Source organism: Lampris incognitus, unplaced genomic scaffold (assembly GCF_029633865.1).
Source record: "Lampris incognitus isolate fLamInc1 unplaced genomic scaffold, fLamInc1.hap2 H_2, whole genome shotgun sequence".
Classification (NCBI taxonomy): Eukaryota; Metazoa; Chordata; class Actinopteri; order Lampriformes; family Lampridae; genus Lampris; species Lampris incognitus.
This window is the reverse complement of record NW_026611077.1, coordinates 1,622,521-1,648,737: the sequence shown is the minus strand read 5'-3', so window position 1 is coordinate 1,648,737 and position 26,217 is coordinate 1,622,521. Positions and strand designations below refer to the sequence as shown.

The following is a 26,217-nucleotide window of genomic DNA, read 5'->3' as shown; positions in this document are numbered from 1 at the left end:
GCCCTGCTGTTGTCTCAGGTCAAAATGACCCATAACAGTGTTTAACAGCAGAGAAAAGACTCTAAATCAGGGGTTGCTAACCATGTGCCACAGAGAGCCATGTGTACGCAGGTTTTTATTCTAGCCGGACTCCACACCAGGTGATTTCACTGATTAGCAACCCTTCAACCAAAGAGGAAAAATGTATCACTAAGACAAAAACTACTTTCTGCACATTTTTGCTACTTTCTTAGACTATACAAGGGCTATCTCTTGCTGAAAAGTTAATTTTTAAACCTATGCAGTACCTTAAGCAATAATAATGATAATAATAATAATAATAATAATAAACCTCTACTTTAGTAAAGAAAACAAGTATGACAGGTGTGTTGTAATACAAACGGAGGTGTCCAGTGATTAAATGCAGTCTTTCTTTACTGTGAAGAGGGAAAACCACAAAGTCACACAGTTTGTGATGAATGACAGCTTGTTTCTTTGTGCAAAATAGATTTTGAGTTTAAAATGAAATTAAGTTGCTTTAATTTAGAAGTTTAATGAAGGCAGGTCATAAATGACCCTTAAGACCAGGGCAGTATACACAATGTGTAGACAACACAAGGGTTAGTTCACCTGCCCTGTGCACCTGTAGAAACCCCCATTCTGCATAGATACAGTCAAAAATGATTTTGACATTTTGGCAAATAACCACATTCATCAATTTGAACATTTGTGGTAGATTAGTATGTATGTTAAATGTTTGGCTTGTTTTCTAAGATCTATGCGTCAGTTCGGAATGGGCCATACAACTTGGTGGTATCAGCATTGTGTCATCTAAAATCTACGCCACGATAATAAGAGCTCACTCATAAAACTGGTGTAGCGTTGGTTACTACTGCAGAGACACAAAACCATTTAAAATCTGTATATAATGTGTTTTAAAGATCATGTGAAGAACTATAAAGAAGCTCTCCCCCAGATCAAGACACAATATTACTCCACTCTCATTTGCTGCTCTCCACCATCAACGGGTTACTCCATCCCCTTGATGCCCCCCACTCCTCAGGTGCCCCAACCTCTGCTCCAAGTTCCTGGACTTCTTCCAGGCCATAGTAGATTCTATCCACCATCAGCTTCTGGTGTGTGCCCCCTCTCCTCCACATCCACCTTAGCCACAGGGTGCTGCCCCCCCCCCCCCCCCCCCGCTGCATGCCTGCCTCAGTCCTGCCTCTCATCCTTTTCCACTGTGGATGCTCCTCAAGTTGCTTAGTTGTTCACCATGGCTAACGGCTCCACCTGTTATCTGGACCTGGTGCCCACAGCCCTGGTCAAGGCATGTATACCTTCCCTCTTCTCCATCATGGTGGATATTATCAACTACTCTCTGAAATCTGACACGATACCCTCCAGTTTCAAAACGGCCTCAGTCACCCCTATCCTCAAAAAGCCAGGTTTGGGCCTGGATGACCTCACCAACTACTGGCCAATATCCAACCTTCCTTTTCTCAATAAAATCCTGGAAAGAGAAGTTGCTGCCCAACTCCATCAGCACATGTCCAACCATGAGCTCTATGAACCCCTTCAATCTGAGCACACCACAGCACAGAGTCCGGCTCAAAATCACCAGTGACCTCCTCATCACGGCTGATTTTGGCCACATCAATATTTTCATCCTCCTAGACCTCTCTGCATCCTTTGACACTGTTTCCAGCATCATCATCTTCAACTGCTTATCTGAATACCTAAACCTCACCGGTGCAGCGCCTCTCCTGGTTACACTCATATCTCTCCAACAGATAAAGTATGTCACCATCAGATACTCTAGTTCCCCCCCAGCCCCAGTCAACCAAGGTGTGACCCAAGGCCCTGTGCTCAGATCCCTCCTCTTTACCATCTCATGCGCCCCCTTGGTTTAATCATCCACCACCATGGTTTAAGCTTCCACTGCTATGCTGATGACACATAGCTGTATCTCAGCAGTAAGCCATCTACTCAGCTCCCCCCACAATCCCTTGTCAACTGCCTGCACCAAATAAAAATCTGGATATCATCAATTCTACTCAAGCTAAATAGCAAAAAGACAGAGCTCAAGGTTGTGGCTCCAAATGTGCCGTTCCAGAAGGTTGGCAATCTTCTCCTTGATGTGGGCAGCTGGTCCATCTGTCCATCCCAAGAAGTCCGCAACCTGGGTGTCATTCTGGATTCCACTCACGCATCAAATACGTCACTAAATTTGCTTTCTTTCAACTCAAAAACATCTCCAGAGTCTGGCTGTAACCCTCAGATTCCGTAGCAGTGACCCCCATAATACCTTCATCACCTCCCATCTGGATTATTGCAATGGAGTCCTGTCCACGGTAGCCAGCAAACCCCTGGACAGGTTTCAGTATGTGCAGAACTCAGCTTCCAGGGTTCTCACCCACACCAAGTCCTGGCAGCACATCACCCCTACTCTCATCCACCTTCATTGGCTCCCGGTCATTCCCACATTTCCCACAAAATCCTCCTCCTCAACTACAAATCTCTCTATGCCCTTGCCCCCCAGTACCTATCAGACATCCTCCACCCCTATATACTGTCCCGGGGTCTGCAGTCTTCAGACACGGGCTGCTTACCATCCCTCACACCAGCCTGCTGACTTTTGACAGAGCCTTCAGTGTGGCAGCCCCCCACCATTTGGAACTCTGTCCCGGCAGAGATCCACAATGCTGCTTCTTTGGACACTTTTAAAAAACTCACCTGTTCACCAAGGCTTATGGTCTGTAGTGACTTCTATTTTCTCTTTGCTATTTTTATTTTCTCTTCTTGTATTATTTGTTTTGTCTGCTCCACTATGTGTATAGCATCCGTGGGTCCCTTGAAAAGCTGTTTTTGTTGTTGAATTCGATCAAAAACAATTTAAACATTATCCCTCTTATTGTAAGTCAGAACTTTGTATTCCAATACACCTGAAAATAAAGTTGGACTTAAACATAGAGTGAGGAAAACACTGGTGCCCCATATAACTAAAAGATCTGCAACTACTTAAATATGTAACTGTATACAACTATGAAGTACTATATATATATATATATATATGGCCGGACAGGAAGGGCCGCTGCACTTTTGGGCCGTTGGGCTGCTACATTCTGACAAGAGGAAAAAAAAAAGTTTTTTTTTTTTTTTTTTTCAACGCAGACGGCTACAATCGCTTATCACACCGGCCAGTTATACAGGATGGGCCGGCCCATTTTGTGGGGGGAGAGGGGGCTCCCTGATAAACTATGTTGAATAGTGTTGGTGCAAGGTGGTGGCCGGTCCCCCTCCGCAAGTGGATCGGTCCAGGTCTAGGCTTATGTGCAATCACAGTGCAGTCTAGTTGGTCAAGTTCATTTTTGGTCGAGTTCAACATAAAAGGCTAAAAATGGAAGAAAACGGTAAAAGAAAAACAAAAGGAGGTGCTGAAAAAGAAAGAGAGAGGAAGAAGAGAAGCCTTGTGGCTGGCGCAGCTAAATGTGCCAAGTTAACTATTGTGGCGAACGTAGAAATAGTGACCAAGGTAACCTTTCAGCCTCCTTCACTGAACTCACGCAGAGACGGGAACTTGAAAGAAATGCAAAACAATACATGAGGGTCATCTACCTGAACAACACTGTTGATCATGGTTTCAGTACCAAAGTTACACAATATAACAGAGTGATAACTACAATTACACCACAATAAATAGTAATCACATAAACACATAAAACCTTTGCAAAACATTTAATAATATCACTAACAATCTGAACGCAGTGCCTGATGGGTAAAACAGGAAGGCACAATTCTAACGGGGTAGCCTCTTTGCTACATTACCCCCTCCAGCGTGTCACCTGTCCTCAACCGACAACAAAGTCCCTATAGCGAAGGGGAAGCCGTCTCCGCCACCGCGGAGGCACAGGTCCCTGTTCGCCACTGTCCGTCTGGTTGGTAGGGCTTGTGGGTGTAGGAGGGACTAAACTGATCTACAGGTTCTTCAGCCAAGGAGCGGTAAGGTGCCAAACAGTCTCGGTGCAGAACTACCACCCGCCCCCGGACACACAGTTTCACCCGCTACACAACATCCGAAAGCTGCTCCAACACCTCACAGGGCCCCACCCACTGGCTGGCGAGCTTGGGGGAGACTCCTCTCTTCCGGATTGGGTTGAAGACCCACACCTTCGCTCTCGGGGTGAAGGAGCGGCCCTGACAACGAGCGTCATACACCCGCTTTTGTTTCGCACCTGCCTGTTCCTGATGCTGCCGAGCAAACTCATGTGCCTCGGCCAGACATTGTTGGAGGTCCCGCAGGTACTCGAAGCCGTGTATCTTGGGAAGGTCAGTACCCGGGGGCGTGCCAAAGGCTAAGTCCACAGGGGTCCGCAGTTCTCTCCCGAACATGAGCGCGGCCGGTGTACACCCAGTACTTTCTTGTACTGTCGACCGGTACGCCCACAGGACCAGGGGTCGATGACAGTCCCAGTATTGCTGGTGCCGTGAGGTGACAATAGCAAATTGTGTTGTCAGTACCAAAGTTACACAACACAACAGAACGACAACTACAATTACACCAAACCAAATAGTAATCACATAAATACATAAAACCACATAAAACACTTGCAAAACATTTAATAACGTCACCAACAATCTGAACGCAGTGCCTGATGGGTAAAACAGGAGGGCACAATTCTAACGGGGTAGCCTCTTCGCTACACTATGTTTATGCAGTCTGCCATGTCCAAAACGACAAAACTAGCTAACGTTAGCAGCAGGAATGAAGAAGAGGAGCACAATGAGGGAGAGACAGAGAGACAAGCTAGAGGAGGGAGAGAGCCACGAGGGAGAGACACAAGCTAACAAGGGAGAGAGTCAAGCTCACAAGGAGATACTAGAGAGACATTAATATAAATGAACTTTATGGGATATGTCACCATTGTGGAAGCCTGTACGGGGTGCTGTTGGTGCCGACTGCGGAGTATTCTGAATTTGAGCATCATTTGCATTAACAAAAATATGCAAGCAAAGCCTCTTATTCTTTACGCGTATTCCACTCATTGCCGTTCTATTTTATCGTAAGATGGTCATTTGAACCGCTTCAGTGTGTGAATTATTTAGTTAAGAAAGCCTGTAAGTGCGCCGCGTGCTGTTGGTGCCGATCGTGTGTGCCAAAATACGCAACCCCCCCGCCTTTTTTTTGGTAAATGGGCCTGTCGGGACCAAATGACAGAGCCTAATTTTTGTCCCAGTCCGTCATATATATATATATATATATATATATATATATATATATATATATATATATATGTGTGTGTGTGTGTGTGTGTGTGTGTGTGTGTGTGTGTAATCCAGTCAAGTAAATTCTTTATGAGACGGTACAAGCCTGTTTCATGCCATTAGCGTCATCAGCTGTCATCTTCCCTGCCGTTGAGTGCTTCTTTTAACAAAGTTATATACGGTAGGGAAAGTGCTCAACAAATGAGAAGCAAAATAATGCTGTGAGTCAAAAATGTACTTGACTCACTGGATTATATATATTGTGGCGGACACTAGGGGCTATGCCTCTCACCCAGCAGGACTGTGAGCTGGGGGCGTGGTTTACGTTCCCGGGCTCGCTGGTGCAGGGTTGTTCCTGCTGCAGCTGGTTTTCGGAACTGAGGAATAAACTTCAATGTGTTTTTCCTCATCCTGCCACATTGGTGGCCCCGAATTGAACATGTTTTAGTCCATGGGCCAGAGCCCAAAATTTCCTATTTCGGTACACTCAAGGTGGCAAAACTTACTTATAATTTTTGAAAGGATCCATGTCTGTAGATGATATTTTGGTATGATAACCATTCCTGAGTGGCAGCTGTATCACAGTTATCAGCTCATGAAGTTAACCACCCCCTAAAGTAAATTGCATTTTAGACGCTGGTGCATATCCTGGTTTAGCCTCATGGTCAGGACATTTTTCAATGTTCTATAATATTGTCCTTGGTATCACTTTAAAGGGGACCTTCTTAGCTTTCATTCAAGCCCTGTTGTGGATATTTCTCACAAATATAGAGGTCACTTGAGCTCTTCAACCCGTCAATAACACACATCTTTCTGCAATTTTCGCCTAAACTATATACTTTCTTTTAGCCCTGTGGCATCTAGGAATATCAGGGACACAAAACACAAAAACTGGAATACTCACAGGACTGTAAAGATTCAGGAAATGTATAATATACCCATACTATTTCATTGTGTGAGGTGATTGTGAACCTTAAATTAGAAGGGCATTATTACTAAGAAACTAACTAGACCAAAGCCAGTTAGTCCATGGGTCAGACCAGATATCGATATCACCCAAGGTGACAGAACTTCACTGGTGCCATTTTATTTGGTACACTAACAGAAGTAAAATAATGCATGATAACCTTTCCAAATGAGCAGCTATTTCATTTTTCTTTCAGGAAACCTGTTTCTGTGCCTCTCACGATTGTGTATTTGCCCAGATTTTTACAAATATAGCATTTCAACACCCCTGGTACTGATTAGCCTAGCTTAAACTCTGGGACAGTTCTTAGTTGGCCAACAACCAAGGATAACCAGTACTGTGTACTTCCATTCATTGTGCTAAGCTAGGCTAACGTGCAGCCAGATAGCTTTCTACTAAACACATATAGAGGAAACTGGTATCTATCTTCTTGTCTCACTCTGGAGAAGATTGTAAGCTAATTTCCCATAATGTTAGCATGTTCTTTTAATGTATATGTTAATATGATTAGTTAAAGTGGCTACGAGGAACTTTCATCTTGTGTTGATTTTAGCGGCCTCATGTGGACAAAATACAGCTGTTGCATAGCAACTAGGTAATGTATCTATTTGTGGCTATGTAAGATAAATAATGGTAATATGACGCTGGTGAAGCAAAGTAAACTTTGTTTTAGTAGTGTTCATACACCTAAGTTACATGTATTTGTTTGTATGTGGCAGGTGAAAACTGACTGAATATGGCCACTGGTGAACAAGCAAGTTTTTACCCAATACCAAAGCGCCCACGGGTGGAGTGCATTATCCACTGTTCTGATGATACAGATAAGCTGGTTTCACTACAAAGTGTCGACTCATGGAGAACTCTGCTCAGGGCAGCTCAGATACGAAATCATGCACCAGTTTTGAAACTGGCAAAAGACATTCCTGAGGGACAGATTCCAGCAATCTACTACCACAGAAAGTGTCGCAGTATCTTCACTATGAAGCAAATTCTTGATGGCCTCCTTGCAAAAGAAAAGAAAAGTTGTGTCTCTGCTGAAGAGAAACAATCTAAGAGAGTAGCTCGACATGCTGCAAGTACATCTAGGACTTATGATGCAGAGTGCATATTTTGTCAGAAAAACAGCAAATATTCCAAGAGACAGAATACGAGAGAAGTACTGGTGCAGTGTCGAGAACTGCGAGCTGATGCAAAGATCAGGAGTGCAGCCACAAAGAAAAGGGACAGCAGAATCCTTGCCATTGTGAGTAGAGACCTTGTAGCAGCTGAAGGGCACTACCACAGGTCATGATATAGACTTTACACCAAAGAAGAGGTTTCCAAAGGAGAGGTTGCCAGCAATGAAGATGATGATGCTGCAGTCCAGTATGAAGCTGCTGTGAATAAGGCATACAATGAGCTGTTCCTCTTCATCAGGATGGAGCTTTTTGGCAATCCTCAAGTGATGACAATGACTGATCTCTCTTCTAGACTGGTAGCTTCAATGAATTCCCAAGGCATTGCCCAAGTCAAGGAATCAACCAAGAAGCACATAAGGCGAAACCTGGAGAGTGAGTTTGCTGGAGCCTTGCAGATATTCCCTGATGAGAAAGGAAAATTCCTCCTCTATCCCGATAACTTGTCCATGAGGGAGCTTGCCAAAGAAAATCAGTCTCTCAAAAGGGAGCTGCAGACCCTGAAAAGTGTCAGTGCACAAGATGTTATAGCCAAAGCAGCCATCAAATTGAGAGCAGACATTAAAAGTCAAGATGTTCCTCAAACCTGGCCGCCTGAAGTCAAACCAGAAGCAGAATGTCCTACCATTCCAGAGTCGCTCATTATCTTCCTGTACTCTCTACTCACAGGCTCAAATGATGCTGATCATGCATCCCAGAGAGTGCAGTGCCTTCTGCAGTCATTTGGCCATGACATAGTATATGCAGTGACATGTGGAAATACCAAGCCTTCCAAGCACATTGTTCTGCCATTCAGTGTCAAATCGTTGACAGGAAATGTAGAGTTGATAAACATCCTCAACCGATTTGGTCACAGTGTGTCCTATTCACAGAGGGAAGAGATCAACACTGCCCTGTGTCTCCAGAAACTCTCATCATCAGGGAGTGGCATTGCCCTTCCAGCTAACATCCATCCTGGCATATTCACAACTTTAGCCTGGGACAATATCGACCGTCTTGAAGAAACTGTCAGTGGTGAGGGAACATCTCACAGAGTCAATGGGATTGCTGTGCAAGTAAAGCCAGTCAACCCACTTCCTGTCCAACCCATGCCCACTGTTCCCAAAACAAAGAAGAGAAGCATTGATGGACCCCCACCAATGTTACCAACTTACAATGCTGGACAACGGGTAGGGCCACCACAAAGCAAAAAGTCAGATGCCGATACTGCAGCCAATACTAAGCTTGCCAGAGAGAAAAACCTTCTTTGGGTCCTAGCACGCATGTCACAACAAGAAGAACAGTCAGTCAGCAGCTGGACAGGCTTCCACATCCTGACTCGAGGAGAGATGACGGTCATCCCCGACAATATTGGCTATCTGCCTACCATCAATGCTCCAGCGACACAGATGTCTACTGTCAACGAGGTGCTTAACCAGTCACTGAGCATCATGCAGTGCTTAGACCTGAGGAAGATTGTCTGTGTCTTTGACCAAGCCCTGTATGCGAAGGCTGTCGAGATCACATGGAAACACCATGACAAGTTCCATGATATCATCATTAGGCTTGGGGTATTCCACACCATCTGCACACTGCTGGCAATAATAGGAAAGCGTTTCCAAGATGCTGGACTCAAAGACCTCTGCATTGAGTCTGGCTGGCATGATTGCAGAAGGCTTAATTGGTGGTGTTATGGATGGCTGCAAGTACAACAGGGCAGTGCGACTACACAAGCTCCTGTATGAGGCTCTCATGCGACTGACCTTGAATGGTTTCCTGTCCTGGTTGGAAGAAACTCACAGGAATGACATGGTTCACCTGAATGAGACACTGAAGACCATTGACAGCCTTGGGAAAGAAGTCTCACAACATGCTTTGAAGGAGGTCCTCGAGAACAGCTCTTGTACACGCATCATGGATCTATTTGAAGTCTACCGTGAGTTCCTTAGAGGTGGAAACGGCAGCCTCTCGAACTTCTGGATGTCCTATTTGGACATGGTTGAAATCTTGTTGGGGCTCATCCGAGCATCCAGAGAGGGAGACTGGATGCTACACTTGGCTAGCATTCGAGCAATGATCCCATGGTGCTTTGCTTATGACAGGATGAATTATGCACGCTACCTCCCGTACTACTACGCCCAGATGTCTGAGCTGCCCATCACACACCCAGATGTGTACACAGAATTCATGGAAGGAGGCTTCTCAGTCCAACTGGGCTCCACCAATCCCTTTGGCCGAATCCCTGTTGACCAAGCTATAGAAGAAACGGTGAACAAAGACACCCAAACAGCTGGAGGGACAAAGGGATTCAGCTTGAAGCCAGGAGCTGTGACCAAATATTATCTCACAGCTGAGTATAGAAGCTTGTACCTCAGACAGCTGAGAGACCTGACAGGTCAAGGCAGGTGCAAATGGTCTCATCCAGATCTACAGAGTCCAAGGATCAAGAGAGATGAAGCAGATGTCCAGTCTCTCATGGACCTTATGGAGAATAACTGGCTCAATCCTATGTCCCCTGATGAGATTGATTTGGTTAGCCTCTCCACTGGCAACATGGCTCCACCTGATGTGACCATAGATCTTTTGAGAGCTCTTGAGAAAGGAGAAGAGGCCTACCAAGCATTCCAGCAGACAAGGTTAGATGCAGACCCACCACCTGTGAAATTCCACGACAAGATGACCAAGCAAAGTCTGAAAACATTCTCCAATGTCAGCGCAAAACAAGCTCATGGAAAGAAAGCACATGATGTGGTTCTGAAGGCAGATAGAAACCTTTTCAGTCACATGATCCTGGTGGCTGAAAGCAGGAAGGTGAATCTGAAGGATGTCCTTGCCTACCCATTGGGCCCACTACCATGGGCACTGGCAAATGCTGATGGGTCCTTACGAAAAACAAACAAGGCTGCACTTGCCAGAGAGCTTGAAAAGAATGTATCTCCTGCAGAAGACATCCCAATCCCATCTACTTCCATCATTGATGGGATGAGCCTGGTCCAAAAAATGAATGGCAACAACAAAACCTTTGCACAGGTGGCAGAGTCAGCCTTGACCCAGGTCCTCCATGAGGGAGCACAGAGTGGGAGGATTGATGTTGTTTTTGATGTCTATCACCAGACTTCGATCAAAGCTGCCGAACGACTGAACCGGGGTGGAGACATCACTCTCCAGTACAAGAATCTTGCAGGGGGACACCACGTCCAGCAGTGGAGAAGATTTCTGTGGCGTTCCTCCAACAAGACCAGTCTCATCAAGTTTCTGGTGGAAGAGTGGAAACTCCCACGATACAGAGCTATGCTGCATGGCAAGGTGTTGTACATGACCTGTGAGGAAACCTGCTACAAGTTGACAGAAGATGGGTGTGAGGAAGCAGCAGAACTGCACTCCACACATGAAGAAGCTGACACCCGTCTGCTCCTGCATGCATTGCATGCAGCAAATGTGGGCTCAAAGTCAGTTATCATCACAGCTGAGGACACTGATGTCATGGTGCTTTGTCTTGGCTTCCAGAAGGACATCACCTGTCCCATCTACCAGAAGTGTGGGACTCAGAACCGCACACGGTTTGTCGACATCACCAAACTGGCAAGTTCACTTGGAGACAGCATCTGTGACAGCCTAATTGGATTGCATGCCTTCACAGGCTGCGACACTGTCAGTGCATTCGCTGGTCGAGGGAAGCTGAATGCCCTGAAGATAGTGAGAAAGCACACTTCCTGCCAAGAGACTTTTAGTCAACTGGGACAGACATGGAATGTGAGTGATGAGCTGTTCCAGAAAATTGAGCAGTTCACCTGTCGGATGTATGTTGCTAATAGCAGCACTGCTGAGGTGAACAAACTGCGTTACCAGCTCTTCTGCACCAAAAGGGGAGAGGTTGAGTCCAGCCAGCTGCCACCATGTAGAGACTGTCTCTTTATGCATGTTCAACGAGCCAACTATCAGGCAGCAATATGGAAGTGCTGTCTGCAGGCTAACCCTGTGGTGCCAAGCCCTACTGAGTATGGATGGACAGACGATGGAGGCAAGCTGGCCATTTACTGGATGCGCTCCCCACCTGCACCAGATGTGGTCTTGGAAATGCTAACATGCAAGTGTGTGCATTCATGCAAAATGCCAAGCTGCATGTGCCTGTCAAATGGACTTCCATGCACAGACATGAGCAGGTTACAGACCTGCAGTAACCAAAAACAGCAGGATGGTCCAGAACTGGACTTTGAACTTGGGGAGTCAGATGATGAGAGAAACGAGCAGTTTGATGAATGACAGTGTGATGATTCTGATGGTATTACTGTGGTAGTAGTCTATTGATGCACAGGATGTTGATTCTGGACTTGGTTACCCAGAGCTTGATAACAATAATGTAACCATATTCACATATACCCATTACCCTACCCATTACCATTACATATACCCACTAATGATATGGGATTACATGTATCATTGACTAAGTATATGTAAATGTCAATGTTGTTTAAAATATTAAAATAGTTCATTACCTCACTATGGTATTCCTTTTTATCACGTATTTTGATTGTGTATTTAAACAAATGTATAGAGACCAGTTTGTGACCTAACTGGCTTTGGTCTAGTTCTCATTTAAGGCTCACAATCACCTCACACAATGAAATAGTATGGATATATTTTACATTTTCTGAATCTTTACAGTCCTGTGAGTATTCCAGTTTTTGTGCTTTGTGTTCCTGATATTCCTAGATGCCACAGGGCTAAAAGAAAGTATATAGTTTAGGCGAAAATTGCAGAAAGATGTGTGTTATTGACGGGTTGAAGAGCTCAAGTGACCTCTATATTTGTGAGAAATATCCACAACAGGGCTTGAATGAAAGCTAAGAAGGTCCCCTTTAAAATGATACCAAAGACAATATTATAGAACATTGAAAAATGTCCTGACCATGAGGCTAAACCAGGATATGCACCAGCGTCTAAAATGCAATTTAGTTTAGCGGGTGGTTAACTTCATGAGCTGATAACTGTGATACAGCTGCCACTCAGGAATGGTTATCATACCAAAATATCATCTACAGACATGGATCCTTTCAAAAATTATAAGTAAGTTTTGCCACCTTGAGTGTACCGAAATATCGTCTGGCCCATGGACTATTTGGAGCAGAAGAAGAGTGTGAATCCACTTCGGCCACGCCGCCCCAACTCTCACAGCCGGCCGTTCTCGCCGCGGCTGTGAAGCTCCCAGAGTTCTGGCAGAGCGACCCGGCTTCGTGGTTCCAGCATGTCGAGGTGCTGTTCCACCTGCGTGGAATCTCCGCGGACGACTCCAGATATTATTTGGTCGTCGCTGCGCTGGACCAGCAGTCCACACGCTGGGCCGTGCAGCTGTTGCGCCCCCCCCCCAACACGGTAAATATGTCGCCCTCAAACATCTTCTGCTCCGGAGGTACAGCCTATCTGCCGCAGAGAGGGCAGATAGGATCCTTTCCCTATCCGGTTTGGGCGACGGGACGGCTGTGGATCTCATGGACAATATTGTAGCGAATTCGGGGGACAACGCAACTACAGGAACTGCCGCGGCCGGGAAGCGATCCTGTATCGCCCGCACCGCAGGAGACATCGCTAACCGCTAGACTAAAGGGTCAGACCCGCCAGCCAGCGGCCAGCGTGTCTTCTTATCCATGCACGTTACACTATGCTGTCGCTGCTAGGCTCGGACGAAGGTGGATTCCTTTTCCCGCACGTTTTCTTGCACCAGCTCCTGTCTAGTTTGCGCGCGGCTTTGGCTAACTCCCCGTGTCTGGCCGCTGGTGACTACCGAGGTTTGGCTGAGGAGGCCGATTGGGGCCTGCTGGCTACCAGACGGTTCTCTGTGAAGAATGTGGCATCGGAGCCTCTGCAGCCGGCGTCGGAGGACGCGGACCCGGCGCTGGTGGCTGGAGTGACTGCCCGGAGACGGCGCGGGAGCGGCTTCTGTTTCTTCCACCAGCGGTTCGGCGGCAAGGCGAGGCGCTGCGTCCCTCCGTGCACGTTTGAGGTGCCGGGAAACTCCCGGGCAGCGCTCAGTAGCAGCTGTGGGCGCTGGCGGACGTAGTGAGCTGCTCTTCATTAAGGGCACGATGTCAGGAAGACGGTTTCTGGTGGACTCCGGCTCGCAAAAGAGCCTACTCCCTCCTGCTAAGACAGACAGGTCGGCCGAAGGCGGCGGCCCACAGTTACGTGCAGCTAACGGTTCGTCCATTGCGATGTTTGGCACAAGGTTGGTGACTGTTTGTTTCCACGGGCGCCATTTTGAGTGGGACTTTGTAGTCGCCGCCATTACTGTTCCTATTATCGGCGCGGATTTTCTGTGTGCTAATGGTCTGCTGGTTGATGTCGCAAACCGCCGTTTAATTGATGCTGTGTCTTTCCCCACTGTTCCGTGCGAGCCAGGGGGAGCCGGGCCGTTAACACACGCTAACTTTTTAGCATTAGGGGATGTTTTTCAGCGTTTGCCGGCGGATTTTCCATCGGTGACTACGCCTGCCTTTTCCACCGCGGTTACTAAACACGGGGTACAACATTTCATTCCCACTCTGGGACCGCCAGTTTTTGCGCGCGCGCGGCGCCTCGACGCGGTAAAATTGGCTATAGCTAAGGAGGAGTTCGCCATCATGGAGCGTCTGGGTATAGTGAGGCGTTCCAACAGCCCGAGGGCCTCGCCGCTTCACAAGGTGCCCAAGGCGGATGGGTCGTGGCGGCCTTGCGGCGACTTTCGCTGCCTGAACAACGTCACCGCCAATGACCGCTATCCCATCCCACACATACAGGACTTTTCCATACGCCTGGCAGGTACCACTATTTTCTCTAAGGTGGACCTGGTGCGCGGCTATCATCAGGTTCCCGTGCGCGCAGAGTACGTGCCCAAGACCGCAGTGATCACCCCGTTTGTGGTGTTGGGCACAGTTGGAAGGACAGGCAGTTAAAATGTAAAAAAAAAAACTCTTAATAAATGTCATATGTGTGTCATCGGGAGTGGGGGGGGGGGAAATAATAAAGACGTTTTACTTGTAGTTATAAAGGAGATATTTTTTCCGGTGTCTACAGCTGGTGGCCAATTCGTTTCTATTATTCAAGGTGGACATATCAGGTCTGCAAATAAAATACTTTTTCTGCCAAGCACAGGTCATGTCTTTTACCCCTAACTGAGTATGCACTACTCTTTGTAAGGGTTCTTCCATGAGACGGAATAACTGATATTCTTGTCTACCAATGACCAAGTGTGGCAGCTTAAGGCTGTTGCATTTTTCGCATGCTCATTTCTGAAGCTACTCATATGGGCGTTAAACCTCATTTTAAAAGGGCCCTCTGTTAGTCCAACGTAAGTGTCCACATTGCAGTTGTCTTCTCTTGTCACTCTCTTGTCTCCAGGCATCGGTGACAAGAGAGGACAACTGTAATGTGGACACACCACATCTCTACCACCAGCCTGCCCATCTATGCGCCTTGACCCAACCAAGCTCACCATTGCCAAGGCTGAGTTTGAGAACATGGACTGCCTCGGCATCATTTGCCACTCCAACAACCCGTGGGCTTCACCCCTTCACATGGCTCAGAAGCCTGCCGGCGGGTGGTACCCATGCAGTGATTAATGCTGGCTCAATGACACCTGACCACTACCCGCACAGCCAGGATCTTTCTGCCCGACTGGCAAGAAAGATCATCTTCTCAAAATTGGACCTGGTCTGTGGCTACCACCAGGTGCTTGTCCACCTGGTGGACGTCCACAAGACTGTGGTGATCACAACAATTGGCCTGTTTGAGTTCCTGCACATGCCATTCGGCCTTAAAAATGCAATGCAGACTTTCCAACGCCTCATGGACTTTGTGCTGTGTGACCCGTCTCCCCTATTCATCTACCTGGATGACATTCTCGTTACCAGCACCTCCAGGGCAGATCATGTCTCACATCTCTGGATGCTCTTGGAGTGGCTCAAAAAGCATGGCCTCATCGTCATGCTGGCCAAGTACCAGTTCGGACTGACCACCATCGACTTCCTTGGACACCGCGTCACTAAAGATGAGGCGGTTCCCCTCCCTTCGAATGTGGATGCCATCACAAACTTTCCATGCCCACTCATGGTGAATTCCCTGTAGGTATTTCTGGGCATGGTGAACTTTTACCAACGTTTCATTCCCCAGGCTGCTCAACTCATGCGGCCCTTTACAATAATAATAATATTAATAATGATAATAATAATAATAATTATTATGGATTACATTTATATAGTGCTTTTCTAGACACCCAAAGCACTTTATGAGGCCCTGAAAGCATGTGGTGGACTGGTCCACGGAGAGGGACAAGGCGTTTGCAGACACCAAGACTGCTCTGGCTAATGCAACAATGATGATGCACCTGTCACCCAAGGCTCCAATCCCCATCACCACAGATGCTTCAGACCATGCCGTTGGCACAGTGCATGAGCAGTGAGTGAACAGTTCTTGACAGCCACTTGCTTTCTCCTGCCAACAGCTGTGCCCCAACAAACGAAAATACAGCAGCTTTGACCAGGAGCTCCTCAGCCTCTATCTGTCCATGTGACACTTCCATTCCCTGCTGAAGGCCCAGCAGTTCATGACATTTGTGGACCACAAACTCCTAACCTTTGCTATGGCTAAGGTAGTTGAGCCGTGGTCTGCCCATCAGCAGCAACAGCTCTCCTTGATCTCGGAGTTCACCACAGACATACAACATGTTGCTGGCAAAAACAATCTTGTCTCTGACTGCCTTTCCAGGACCTACACAGGGACCGTCCACTTGGGACTTGACTTCGCCCGCATGGCAGCTAATAAGGCCTCTGACCCAAGCTTTTAGGCTTACATGACGGCTGTCACAGGACCGCATTTAGAGAACATGGTTTTCAGCGAGGGTGGTAGTACACTCCTGTGTGATCTATCCACGGGTCAGCCCCAGCCCCTCATTTCTGCCAGGCAGAGGCAGCAGGTGTTTGATGTTGTCCATGGCCTTTCACGCCCAGGCAGGAAGCCTTCTCAATGACTGATGCCAGCCAAGTTCATCCGGCACAGGCTCATGAAGGATGGGAGGCACTGGGCTGATTCCTGCTTGGAGTGCTCCAGGCAACGTTGCCAGGCAACAGTGAGGTTGCCCGCGACCCTAGCCCCACACTGCCACAAGCCCCCTAAAATTCCCCCAGGCCCCTGATCCAGTTTGGTAGAGCCGTTCGAGCCAAGACATCCAGTCCCCATTACTTTAGCTCCAGTGATGGTGAATTTTGGGGGGACGTGGGTAGTTAACACTTAATGGACTTGTGGACATAATTCACCATAGCCTGTCATTTGTCATGTTGTTCAACATGTACAATTATGTTTTGTGACTTTTTATGTTGACTCACTTACTTTAAGAGCTCATTGTGTAGCCATGGTAATGCGGCAATCTACTACTACTGCTGCTAATTTTGGCTGCTCCCATTAGGGGGCGCCACAGCGGATCATCCGTTTCCATTTCTTCCTGTCTTCTGCATCTTCCTCTGCTACACCAGCCACCTGCATGTCCTCCCTCACCACGTCCATAAACCTCCTCTTTGGCCTTCCTCTTTTACTCTTCCCTGGCAGCTCTATATTCAACATCCTTCTTCCAATATACCCAGCATCTCTCCTCCACACATGCCCAAGCCATCTCCATCTTGCCTCTCTTGCTTTGTCTCCAAACCATCCAATCTGAGCTGTCTCTCTAATATATTTGTTCCTAATCCTGTCCTCCTCCATCATTACCAATGAAAATCTTATCATCTTCAACTCTGCCACCTCCAGCTCCACCTCCTGTCTTTTCGTCAGTGCCACTGTCTCCAAGCCATATAACATAGCTGGTCTCGCTACCATCTGGTAAACCTTCCCTTTAACTCTTGCTAGTACCCTTCTGTCACAAATCACTCCTGACACTCTACTCCACCCACTCCACCCTGCCTGCACTCTCTTCTTCACCTCTCTCCTGCACTCCCCGTTACTTTGGACAGTTGACCCCAAGTATTTAAACTCATATGCCTTTGTCACTTCCTATGCCTTCGTCACCATGGTAATGCGACAATATTATGGTTAATTTCGTTTTTCACTGTTTTTGTTATATGGGCAGCCCCATTGTTTTGTTTTGTTTGTTTTTTGTTTTTTGTTTTGTTTTTTTGGGGGGGGGGTTGTTGATAGTGCAACAATAAGTGACACGTTGGTGTAGTTAAAGACAAAAATTGTCATCTCTGGTTTTCCTCACAACTTCCACAATAGGATGATTATTGTTCTCTCTTTTTTTATGCAATTTATTTTTAATATACTTTCCAGGTCTAAAGCCACTACTGATTGGCTATGTTTATTATAATAATAATAACAACAACAATAATAATAATAATAATAATAATAATAAGGCGCTGAGCCTCTAAAGTTGATATCTGGCGGCGAGGCAGGAGATACTCTTTAACCTTGGTCGGTAACTCTCCTAGAGCTGGTATCTCGAAAAAAATACCGGTGGTTGCGCAACCTAAAATTCACTAAAACTTTTATTATGGAAACTCATATTACCAGATCGTCATACCACATCAGTTGTCGCACGGGTACCAAGGACCGCAATCTTCAGTGAGGAGCCAAGCTGAGACTGAAAAGTCTGCTACTGGAATAAACTCTACCCAAAATGCACCTGAGGATCGCCACACCGAGGACATTGTTATGGTCTGAGTGTTTCCCCCTCCGCTCTCTGAGTACCTGCAGGATGGGCTGCAACATGGAGGCGTGGCTGACCTACTTCTGGGCTGAGTGCAGCAAGGCACACCTGATCCCCATGTGCAATTACCCACCTCTCCTCCATAAAAGCCTGGTTCACTCTTCACCACTTTGCCAGATAATTCCGTCTCATCGGTAGTGCCTACATACCCTATCCAGAAGAAGTTTCCCGAGAAAGCGTTCTCGCCGTTTGATTGTTTGTTTCTTGACCAAACTCTCCCCCTTGCCATTTCCAGATCCAGGACCTCGTTGCTTCAGCCCAGATTCCGGGAAGGCGCCAGCCTGCCTTCAGTCACCGCCTCCCGCCTTTTTCTGTTGCCGACCTTTTGACTAAGACGAATAAACCCGTTTTACCACCACTGCACTGTCTCCTGCCTCCTTGGGTCCATGGGTTCGCCTAAGCCCTAACAGAATTATCTGGCCAAGATGGACCCAGCAGAGACAGAACACCTGAGAAGAGCCCTGGAGACCCAGGGCGCAGTGGTGGGTCAGCATGATTCCACCCTTCGACAAATCGTGGACAATCTGCAGCGATTAACCACCGGTGTGACACAGCTCACCAGCAGATTGGATACCGTCGCCAGCCAAGTCTCCACCGTCTCCGCAGCCACCAATTCCCCACCACCACCCACACCTGGACCGGCACCTACCCCGACACCCTGGGAGCCCTACATTCCCATTCCTGCGAGGTATTCAGGTAACCTAGGGACATGTGCCCAGTTTCTCCACCAGTGTTCGTTAGTTTTTAGTCAGCAACCAGCCACCTATTCAACTGATCAGTCAAGAACTGCATTTATTATGAGCCTCCTGTCTGACCAAGCTGCAGCTTGGTCTCTAGCCGTATCCACTCACTCACCCAGTATCTGTTCAGACTATAACACCTTCACTCAGGAAATGAGGAAGGTTTTTGACCACCCAGTTAAAGGCAGAGGCCACAACATGAATGCTAACGCCAAAGCAAGGATCACAGCCAGCCTCACAATACGCCACCGAATTTCGCATTTTAGTCGCAGAAAGCGGCTGGAATGACACCGCGCTACAGGCTATTTTTCTCAAAGGCTTAGCAGAAGAGTTAAAAGATGAGTTGGCCTCTAGAGATGAACCCACTAACCTAGAGGACTTGATAAGATTAGCCATCCGACTAGATAACAGGATGAGGGAAAGGCATAGGGAAAGAGCCCTGGGACAGAGATCACCTTCCGTCACCTACATGCTACCCAACCTGTTTGAATTCCCCTCATCTGCCCACACCCCTTCACTTGGCCCTCTGGACTCGTGTGCCAACCCTCCAAGTCCTCTGGCAGCAGAGGAACCCATGCAGCTGGGACGGGCCAAGCTGACACCTGAGGAAAGATGGCGACGACTCAGGAGCCACCTCTGCATCTACTGTGGTAGAAAGGGACACTCCCTCGACCAGTGTCCGGAACAACCAAAAAGGCCAGGCTCATCAGCAGGTGGGAGGACGCTGGTGAGCCGAACCTCCTCAACCTCCTCCCATAACCGAGTCCAAGTGAAAGGTATGATATACTGCCCTCCTCAGACACTCCCAGTCCAGGTGTTACTTGACTCTGGAGCTGATGACAACTTCATAGATGTTGACTTTGTTAAGTACTACAAGCTCCCAGTTTACGACCTGGACACCCCCAAGAAGGTATTGGCCATTGACGGAAAAATTATTGAGAATGTCACCCAGAAAACCCAGTCCATCAAACTAACATTGTCTGGCAACCATCCACAATCTAACGGCCAGACAGAGCGAGCCAATCAGAGCCTGGAGTCCTCCCTGCGGTGCGTGGCATCACGTCTTCCAGCCTCCTGGTCCATACACCTGCCATGGGTGGAGTATTCCCACAACTCCCTGATCAGCTCCGCAACCGTTATGTTTCCATTCATGGTCACTAATGGCTTCCAACCTCCACTATTCCCCAGCCAGGAAACGGAGGTGGCAGTCCCATCAGTCCAGGCCCACTTCCGCCGAGCTCATCGAGTGTGGCGTGAAGCCCGGTCTGCTCTACTCAGAACCGCTGCCCGGAACCAACGGATCGCTGACCGACACCGAACCCCTGCCCCGGAGTACAAGGTGGGCCAACAGGTCTGGCTTGCCTCTCGAGACCTCCCCCTCCAGACGGAGTCTCGAAAGATGGCTCCTAAGTACATTGGCCCTTACACCGTGGAGCGCATCGTGAACCCCAGTGCCATCAAACTGAGGCTCCCCGCAGCACTCAAGGTACACCCCGTCTTCCATGTTTCCCTCTTGAAACCAGTTACCAACAGTCCTCTGAACCCCTCCGGCCGATCCCCCTCCTCTCCCCCGTCTCATCGATGGCCACCCGGCCTTCACTGTCAACTGCATCCTGGATCTCCGCAGGCGGGGCCACAGCTATCAATATCTGGTAGACTGGGAGGGATACGGCCCCGAGGAGTGCTCTTGGATCTCACGCTCCCTGATTCTGGATCCTGATCTTTTGACTGATTTTTATAACGGATTCCCAGACGAGCCTGGTAGGACGCCAGGAGGCGTCCATTAGGGGGGGGGGTACTGTTATGGTCTGAGTGTTTCCCCCTCCTCTCTCTGAGTACCTGCAGGATGGGCTGCGACATGGAGGCATGGCTGAGTGCAGCAAGGCACACCTGATCCTCATGTGCAATTACCCACCTCACCTCCATAAAAGTCTGGTTCAGTCTTCACCACTGCACTGCCTCCTTGAGTCCGCACGTTCGCCTAAGCCCTAACAGACATTCCTCAAAGAGGCCCTCATGTTGCGCCATCTCAAAATCCAACTAAAGCCAGTCGACAGAAAGGGTCTAGGGAAGAGTAAAAAGAAGTCATGGAAGCCTTCTACACTGCATCCTTCAAACCAAAAACATCTGTAATTCAAGGCACCTATGACATCTGGCACGCCAATAACCCCAAAACAGGCTGAATCTAGACACCAACGAACTTGCAAATGTCCGCTGTGATATCGTCAATAAGAAAAAACTAACCGAAATGGAGCTGCAGGCCATCCAAGCAGGAGTAAAGCAGAGAGATGAGAATTTAAAACTTCATGAGAGGGATACAAACGCAGATCCAGAGGAGCAAAATGAAGATAAGAATCATGAAAATGAGAGAAATGATAAGCCAGGTGACCAAAAACCACCGAACAAAGCTGAACAAGACGAGAAAGTGAGTGCAATGAGAGAAAGCAACCTTAGAAAATACGAAATAGCCAAAGAAACCCCAATAGGCCAGAGACCACCAACTCCAAAGATAAAAAGTGATCAGCACTGAAAATCAGCCATAGAAACAGCAAACAAAGCCAAAAGACCAACTCCCAGAAGCGCTGTCCCTCACAGACATTAACCACCTTGTCTATGCAACTCTGCCATCACTGGGCATCAAACAAAAGAGGAAGAACAGACCAAGAAAAGATAACCAACCAAAATGGAAAAAGAAAATTGAACGTAAAATAAACAAAATTAGGGGAGACATATCTACACTAATTGAGATTAAAAACGAGAAACCAGTCAAAGAAAAACGAAAAAGAGCACTAAGCAGGAAATACAACCTTAAACAGAAAGCAAATACTCACAGCCATTGAACAATTGAAACGACTATAAGCAAAAGCCCAAAGAGGGAAAATGTTCGTTAAGAGAAAAAAGTTCTTCCACCAGAACAAATCTTACAAAGAAAATGCAAAAAATTTCTGTAGAGATCTAGGGAAAAGGTCCGTTGAGGTTAAAGAACCCCCTAACATTGATAAGGTAGATAACTTCTGGAGCAACATCTGGGAAAAACAGAAGCATTACAGCAAAAACGCTGAATGGAAACAGAGAACATCCAAACCAATAAAAAACTACCATCCCATCACCGATCTACCTACAACCTACAAGATCTTTAACATCCATCATCACCGGGAGAGTTTACAAACACCTGGAAGAAAACAACGTACTTCCCATAGAACAAAAAGGGTGTCAAAAAGGGAGCTATGGCTGCAAAGACCAGCTTTTAATAAACAAGGCCATTATTAAGGAAGTATAAATGAGGAAGAAAAATCTGACAACAGCCTGGATAGACTATAAGAAGGCGTTCGACTCTGTACCCCATGACTGGGTACTAAAATGTCTTGGCATCTACAAAATATCACCAATCCTTATCCAGTTCCTAACAGCAAATATGGATCAGTGGAAAACAACCCTTGTTCTAAAATACACAGACGGGACGCTACATTCAAGGCAGATCAACATCAATAGCGGCATATTTCAAGGCTACTCTCTTTCTCATCTCCTCTTTTGCACAGCTCTTACTCAACTATCCTCCCTCCTGAACAACACCAGCTATGGTTATACTACAGGTTCGTGCACTGTTAACCATCTAGTTTACATTGATGACCTGAAAACCTTTGCCAAGAATGACCAAGAACAAACTGGCCTTTTGACCATCATAAAAGGCTTCAGTGACGACATCAAAATGGACTTCGGACTAGACAAATGTGCCAAAGCTACATTCAAAAAAGGAGAACTTACCAACACCGAAATCATCCACATTGACCTAGACACCACCATCCAAGATCTAGAACAAGAAGGCACATACAAATACCTGGGAGTGAATGAAGTTGACGGGATACAACATGTCAAAATGAAAGAAAAGATCAGAAAGGAGTACTACCAAAGAATACGAATGGTAACAAAATCTCAACTCAATGCATCTCAACTGAATGGAAGCCATCAACACTCTGGCTACACCTGTCGTAACTTACAGCTTCAACATCGTCGACTGGAAACTAGAAGAGATCAGGAAACTAGATAGAAAAACAAGAAAAATACTCACCTTAGAGAGGATGCACCACCCAAAATCAGATGTGGATAGATTGTACCTCCCCAGAAACGAGGTAGGCAGGGGCCTAATCCAACTGGAAACTGCCTACAAAACAACAACAGGCCTAGATACTTATCTTAACATCAAAAATGACTCCATTCTCATGACTGCTAGAGAGCATGAAAAACAAAACAAAAAGTACTCCATAGCTAACCAAGCCGCAATATTCAGAAGAGAGCTCAAGCTCCCTGAAACACCACAACCTGAAAATGAAGCTCCACCCATCCACGCCCGAAAAGTCAAACAAAAAACAAAGCGTCACGCCCAAGAACAAATGAAACAAAAATGGGAAGGGAAACAAATACACAGGCAATACCCAAAAAGAGAATGTAAGAAAGATGTAGACCAACATCTGACCAACTAATGGCTCAAAACTGCTGGGCTGAACTCCGAAACAGAGGGCTTTATCATCGCTGCCCAAGACCAGGCCATCAAGACCAATTACTACCAGAGCAAAATCCTCAAAGATGGCACAGACCCAGCATGCAGGATATGTGGTCAATTTCAGGAAACTATTGACCATGTCGTGGCAGGGTGCCCCGAGCTGGCCAAAACTGAATACCTACAAAGACACAACAAGGCTGCCACATACCTGCATTGGAACATCTTGCAAAGAATTCAACATCAACACAAAAGAAACATGGCACGACCCCAAACAGTAACAGTAAAAGACCACATCACGATCTTATGGAACATGCCAGTACAGACAGATCGTGAGATAAAGGTCAACAGACCAGACATCATCAAGAACAAAAAATAAAAAAGCTGCCTGCTCATCGACATGTCCATCCTGACTGAAAGGAGCACCTCAGTAAAAGTAACGGAAAAACTGTCCAAATATAAAGACCTTGAAATCGAGACTGAGCGAATGTGGGGAATGAAAACCACAACAACACCAGCAGTGATATGAGCGCTGGGACTTGTAAAAAAAAAAAAGGATGGAGAAATTCACCCAACGATCCATTGGGTGAATTTCTCCATCCACCTAGAAACTGCCTGCCATCAAAATACAAGAACTACAGGAGATCGCACTATTTGGAACATCTCATATCCTAGGCAAGGCACTATCCATCAAATAGACTTCTACCTCATTCTAACCCTAGGCCCAAGGAATGGACCCACCTGCTTATTATGTTGTATTATGGCATGAAGTTAAAGGACATTTGTATAATAATAATACATTTTATTTGTGGGTGCCTTTCAAAACACTCAAGGACACCTTACAGAACACAGTAAAAAGAAAAATAATAAAAAAAACAGCACTGTATCAGACAGCATAAAATCAAAACAAGGCAGGGTAGACAATAAAAAGTTAACACAACAGATAAGTATAAAATCAACATCTGCACAAAACTCAATGAAGCGTGCATGAGACTGAATATGTCAGTTTGAAAAGGTACATTTTGAGATGAGATTTGAAGGTTGAAAGAGTCAATGTTGTGAATGTCTTGAGGGAGAGAGTTCCATAGATGGGGGGCAGAATGACTGAAGGCTCTAGTCACCATGGTAGTCAAGCGGGCCGATGGTGTAGTGAGTAGGAGAGCAGAAGAGGATCTGAGAGTACAGGAGGGCGTGTGGATATGAAGGAGTTCAGAAAGATATGAAGGAGCTAGTGTTGTGGTCCAGATGCAAGGTGCGTCTCCGCCTGAGTCTACCGGCAGGGTTCAATCAGCGCGCTCGTTGAGATTGCAGCTACGCACCAGAGGCTCATCGGTGATCAGCGCACCTGAAGCCAATCTGCAGCCAGCTATAAGAGAGGACGCTGACGTGCAATCGTTGCCAGATTGTGCCATCTAGTACGAACTCCCAGTGCCGGTGCTTCTCAGGCTCCGTCTACCTCGCGTCCCTTGTGTTCCTCAGACCCCTCCCTTGTGCTCCCACGCTGCCTCCCACAGAACCCCTACTCCTGGACTTGCGCTTCACCAACACGCACAAACACCCTCCAGTCATTTACATACCTGCACACGCGCACCACACTCGCCCTGCACACAAACACACAGTCTTTTACACACCCCACATCCAGGACTCTAGTTGCACCATACACATCCCGCATTTCCCTTCCCTGAATATAAATAAACGTGCCTACGGGCTTGACCCTGCCGGACCCCTGCACTGGTTCCTTTCCGACCCACAACAGCTAGGTTATTAAGGGCCTTAAAGGTGAGGAGGAGCAGGATCTTGAAGTCAATACGGTATTTAAAAGGGGGCCGATGGAGTTGCGGAAGAACAAGAGTGATATGATCTATGGAAGGAGTTCTGGTAATGATAGAGGCAGCTGAAATCTGGACCAACTGAAGTTTATGAAGACACTTGAGGGGAAGACCAAAGAGGATAGAATTACAGTAGTCAATACAGGATGTAACCAGGGTGTGAATGATTACGGCGGTGCTTTTAGGTGGAAGTGACGGGTGAAGACGATTAATATTGCATAGGTGGAAGTATGCAGGCCAAGTAACATTGTTGATGTGAGCTTAAGAAGATAATGTGCTGTCCAAGATGACACCCAGTCTCTTAACCTGAGGTGATGGAGGAATTATAGTATTGTCAGTAGTCAGAGAAAAACTTATCAGATTTGGCCAAAGTGGATTAAGTGCCTACAAGGAGGACCTCAGTTTTATCACTATTAAATTTGAGGAAGTGGTGTGAAAACCAGAATTTTTTAACTGGGCTTATGATATTTGTGTGTATAGTCTGAATTAAATAATCCTCTCACCTAAAATCAAGGAATTAATGCCAGTGAAGAGGCAGATCTGGACCCCAACCCTGAAATGCAGGTATACATATAGAGGCGAGTCAGCCTTTGTTCTTTCTTCTTCAAGGTTCACATGTTGTTCTTTTGCAAAGTCCACACATGTTCACACGTTTCTTCTTCAGTTAGAGTGCATATTGTTTAAATCCCTTGACTCTTTTTTTCACAGTGCTTACAAATCTTAAGACTTGAACTTTTCTTGTGTGCTTCAAAAGTCTTCTTCCAAACATTTTTTCTTTTTGTACTTGAGTAATTTCCCCTTTTAAGTTTTTATTGTTTCCTGATTTTCTGTACTAATTTTATTTTTGAAATTAATCTCAGTCTTGTATCTTTTTGTAACTGAGTAAGCCAAGCTGTGATAATTTTTATATCACAAGGAAAGCCTTGCTTCTGATGGTTTTTGGAAGTTTTATTGTCTGGCCAGTGAAGTCAATTTCAGATTATTTCAACTGAATTGGGTCAATTAAATTCAGTGTAGTAGATTACTAGCCGACTGAGAATCTACTGGTGGCCAGAT

The 26,217-nt window shown here is 46.6% G+C and overlaps 1 protein-coding gene across 1 annotated transcript in view; it reads left to right on the top strand.

The window, feature by feature from the left end:
- The window catches only part of LOC130131967 (contactin-associated protein-like 2), a 285,127-nt gene that overhangs the window by 150,372 nt on the left and 108,538 nt on the right, over nucleotides 1–26,217 (top strand). The window lies entirely within an intron of this gene.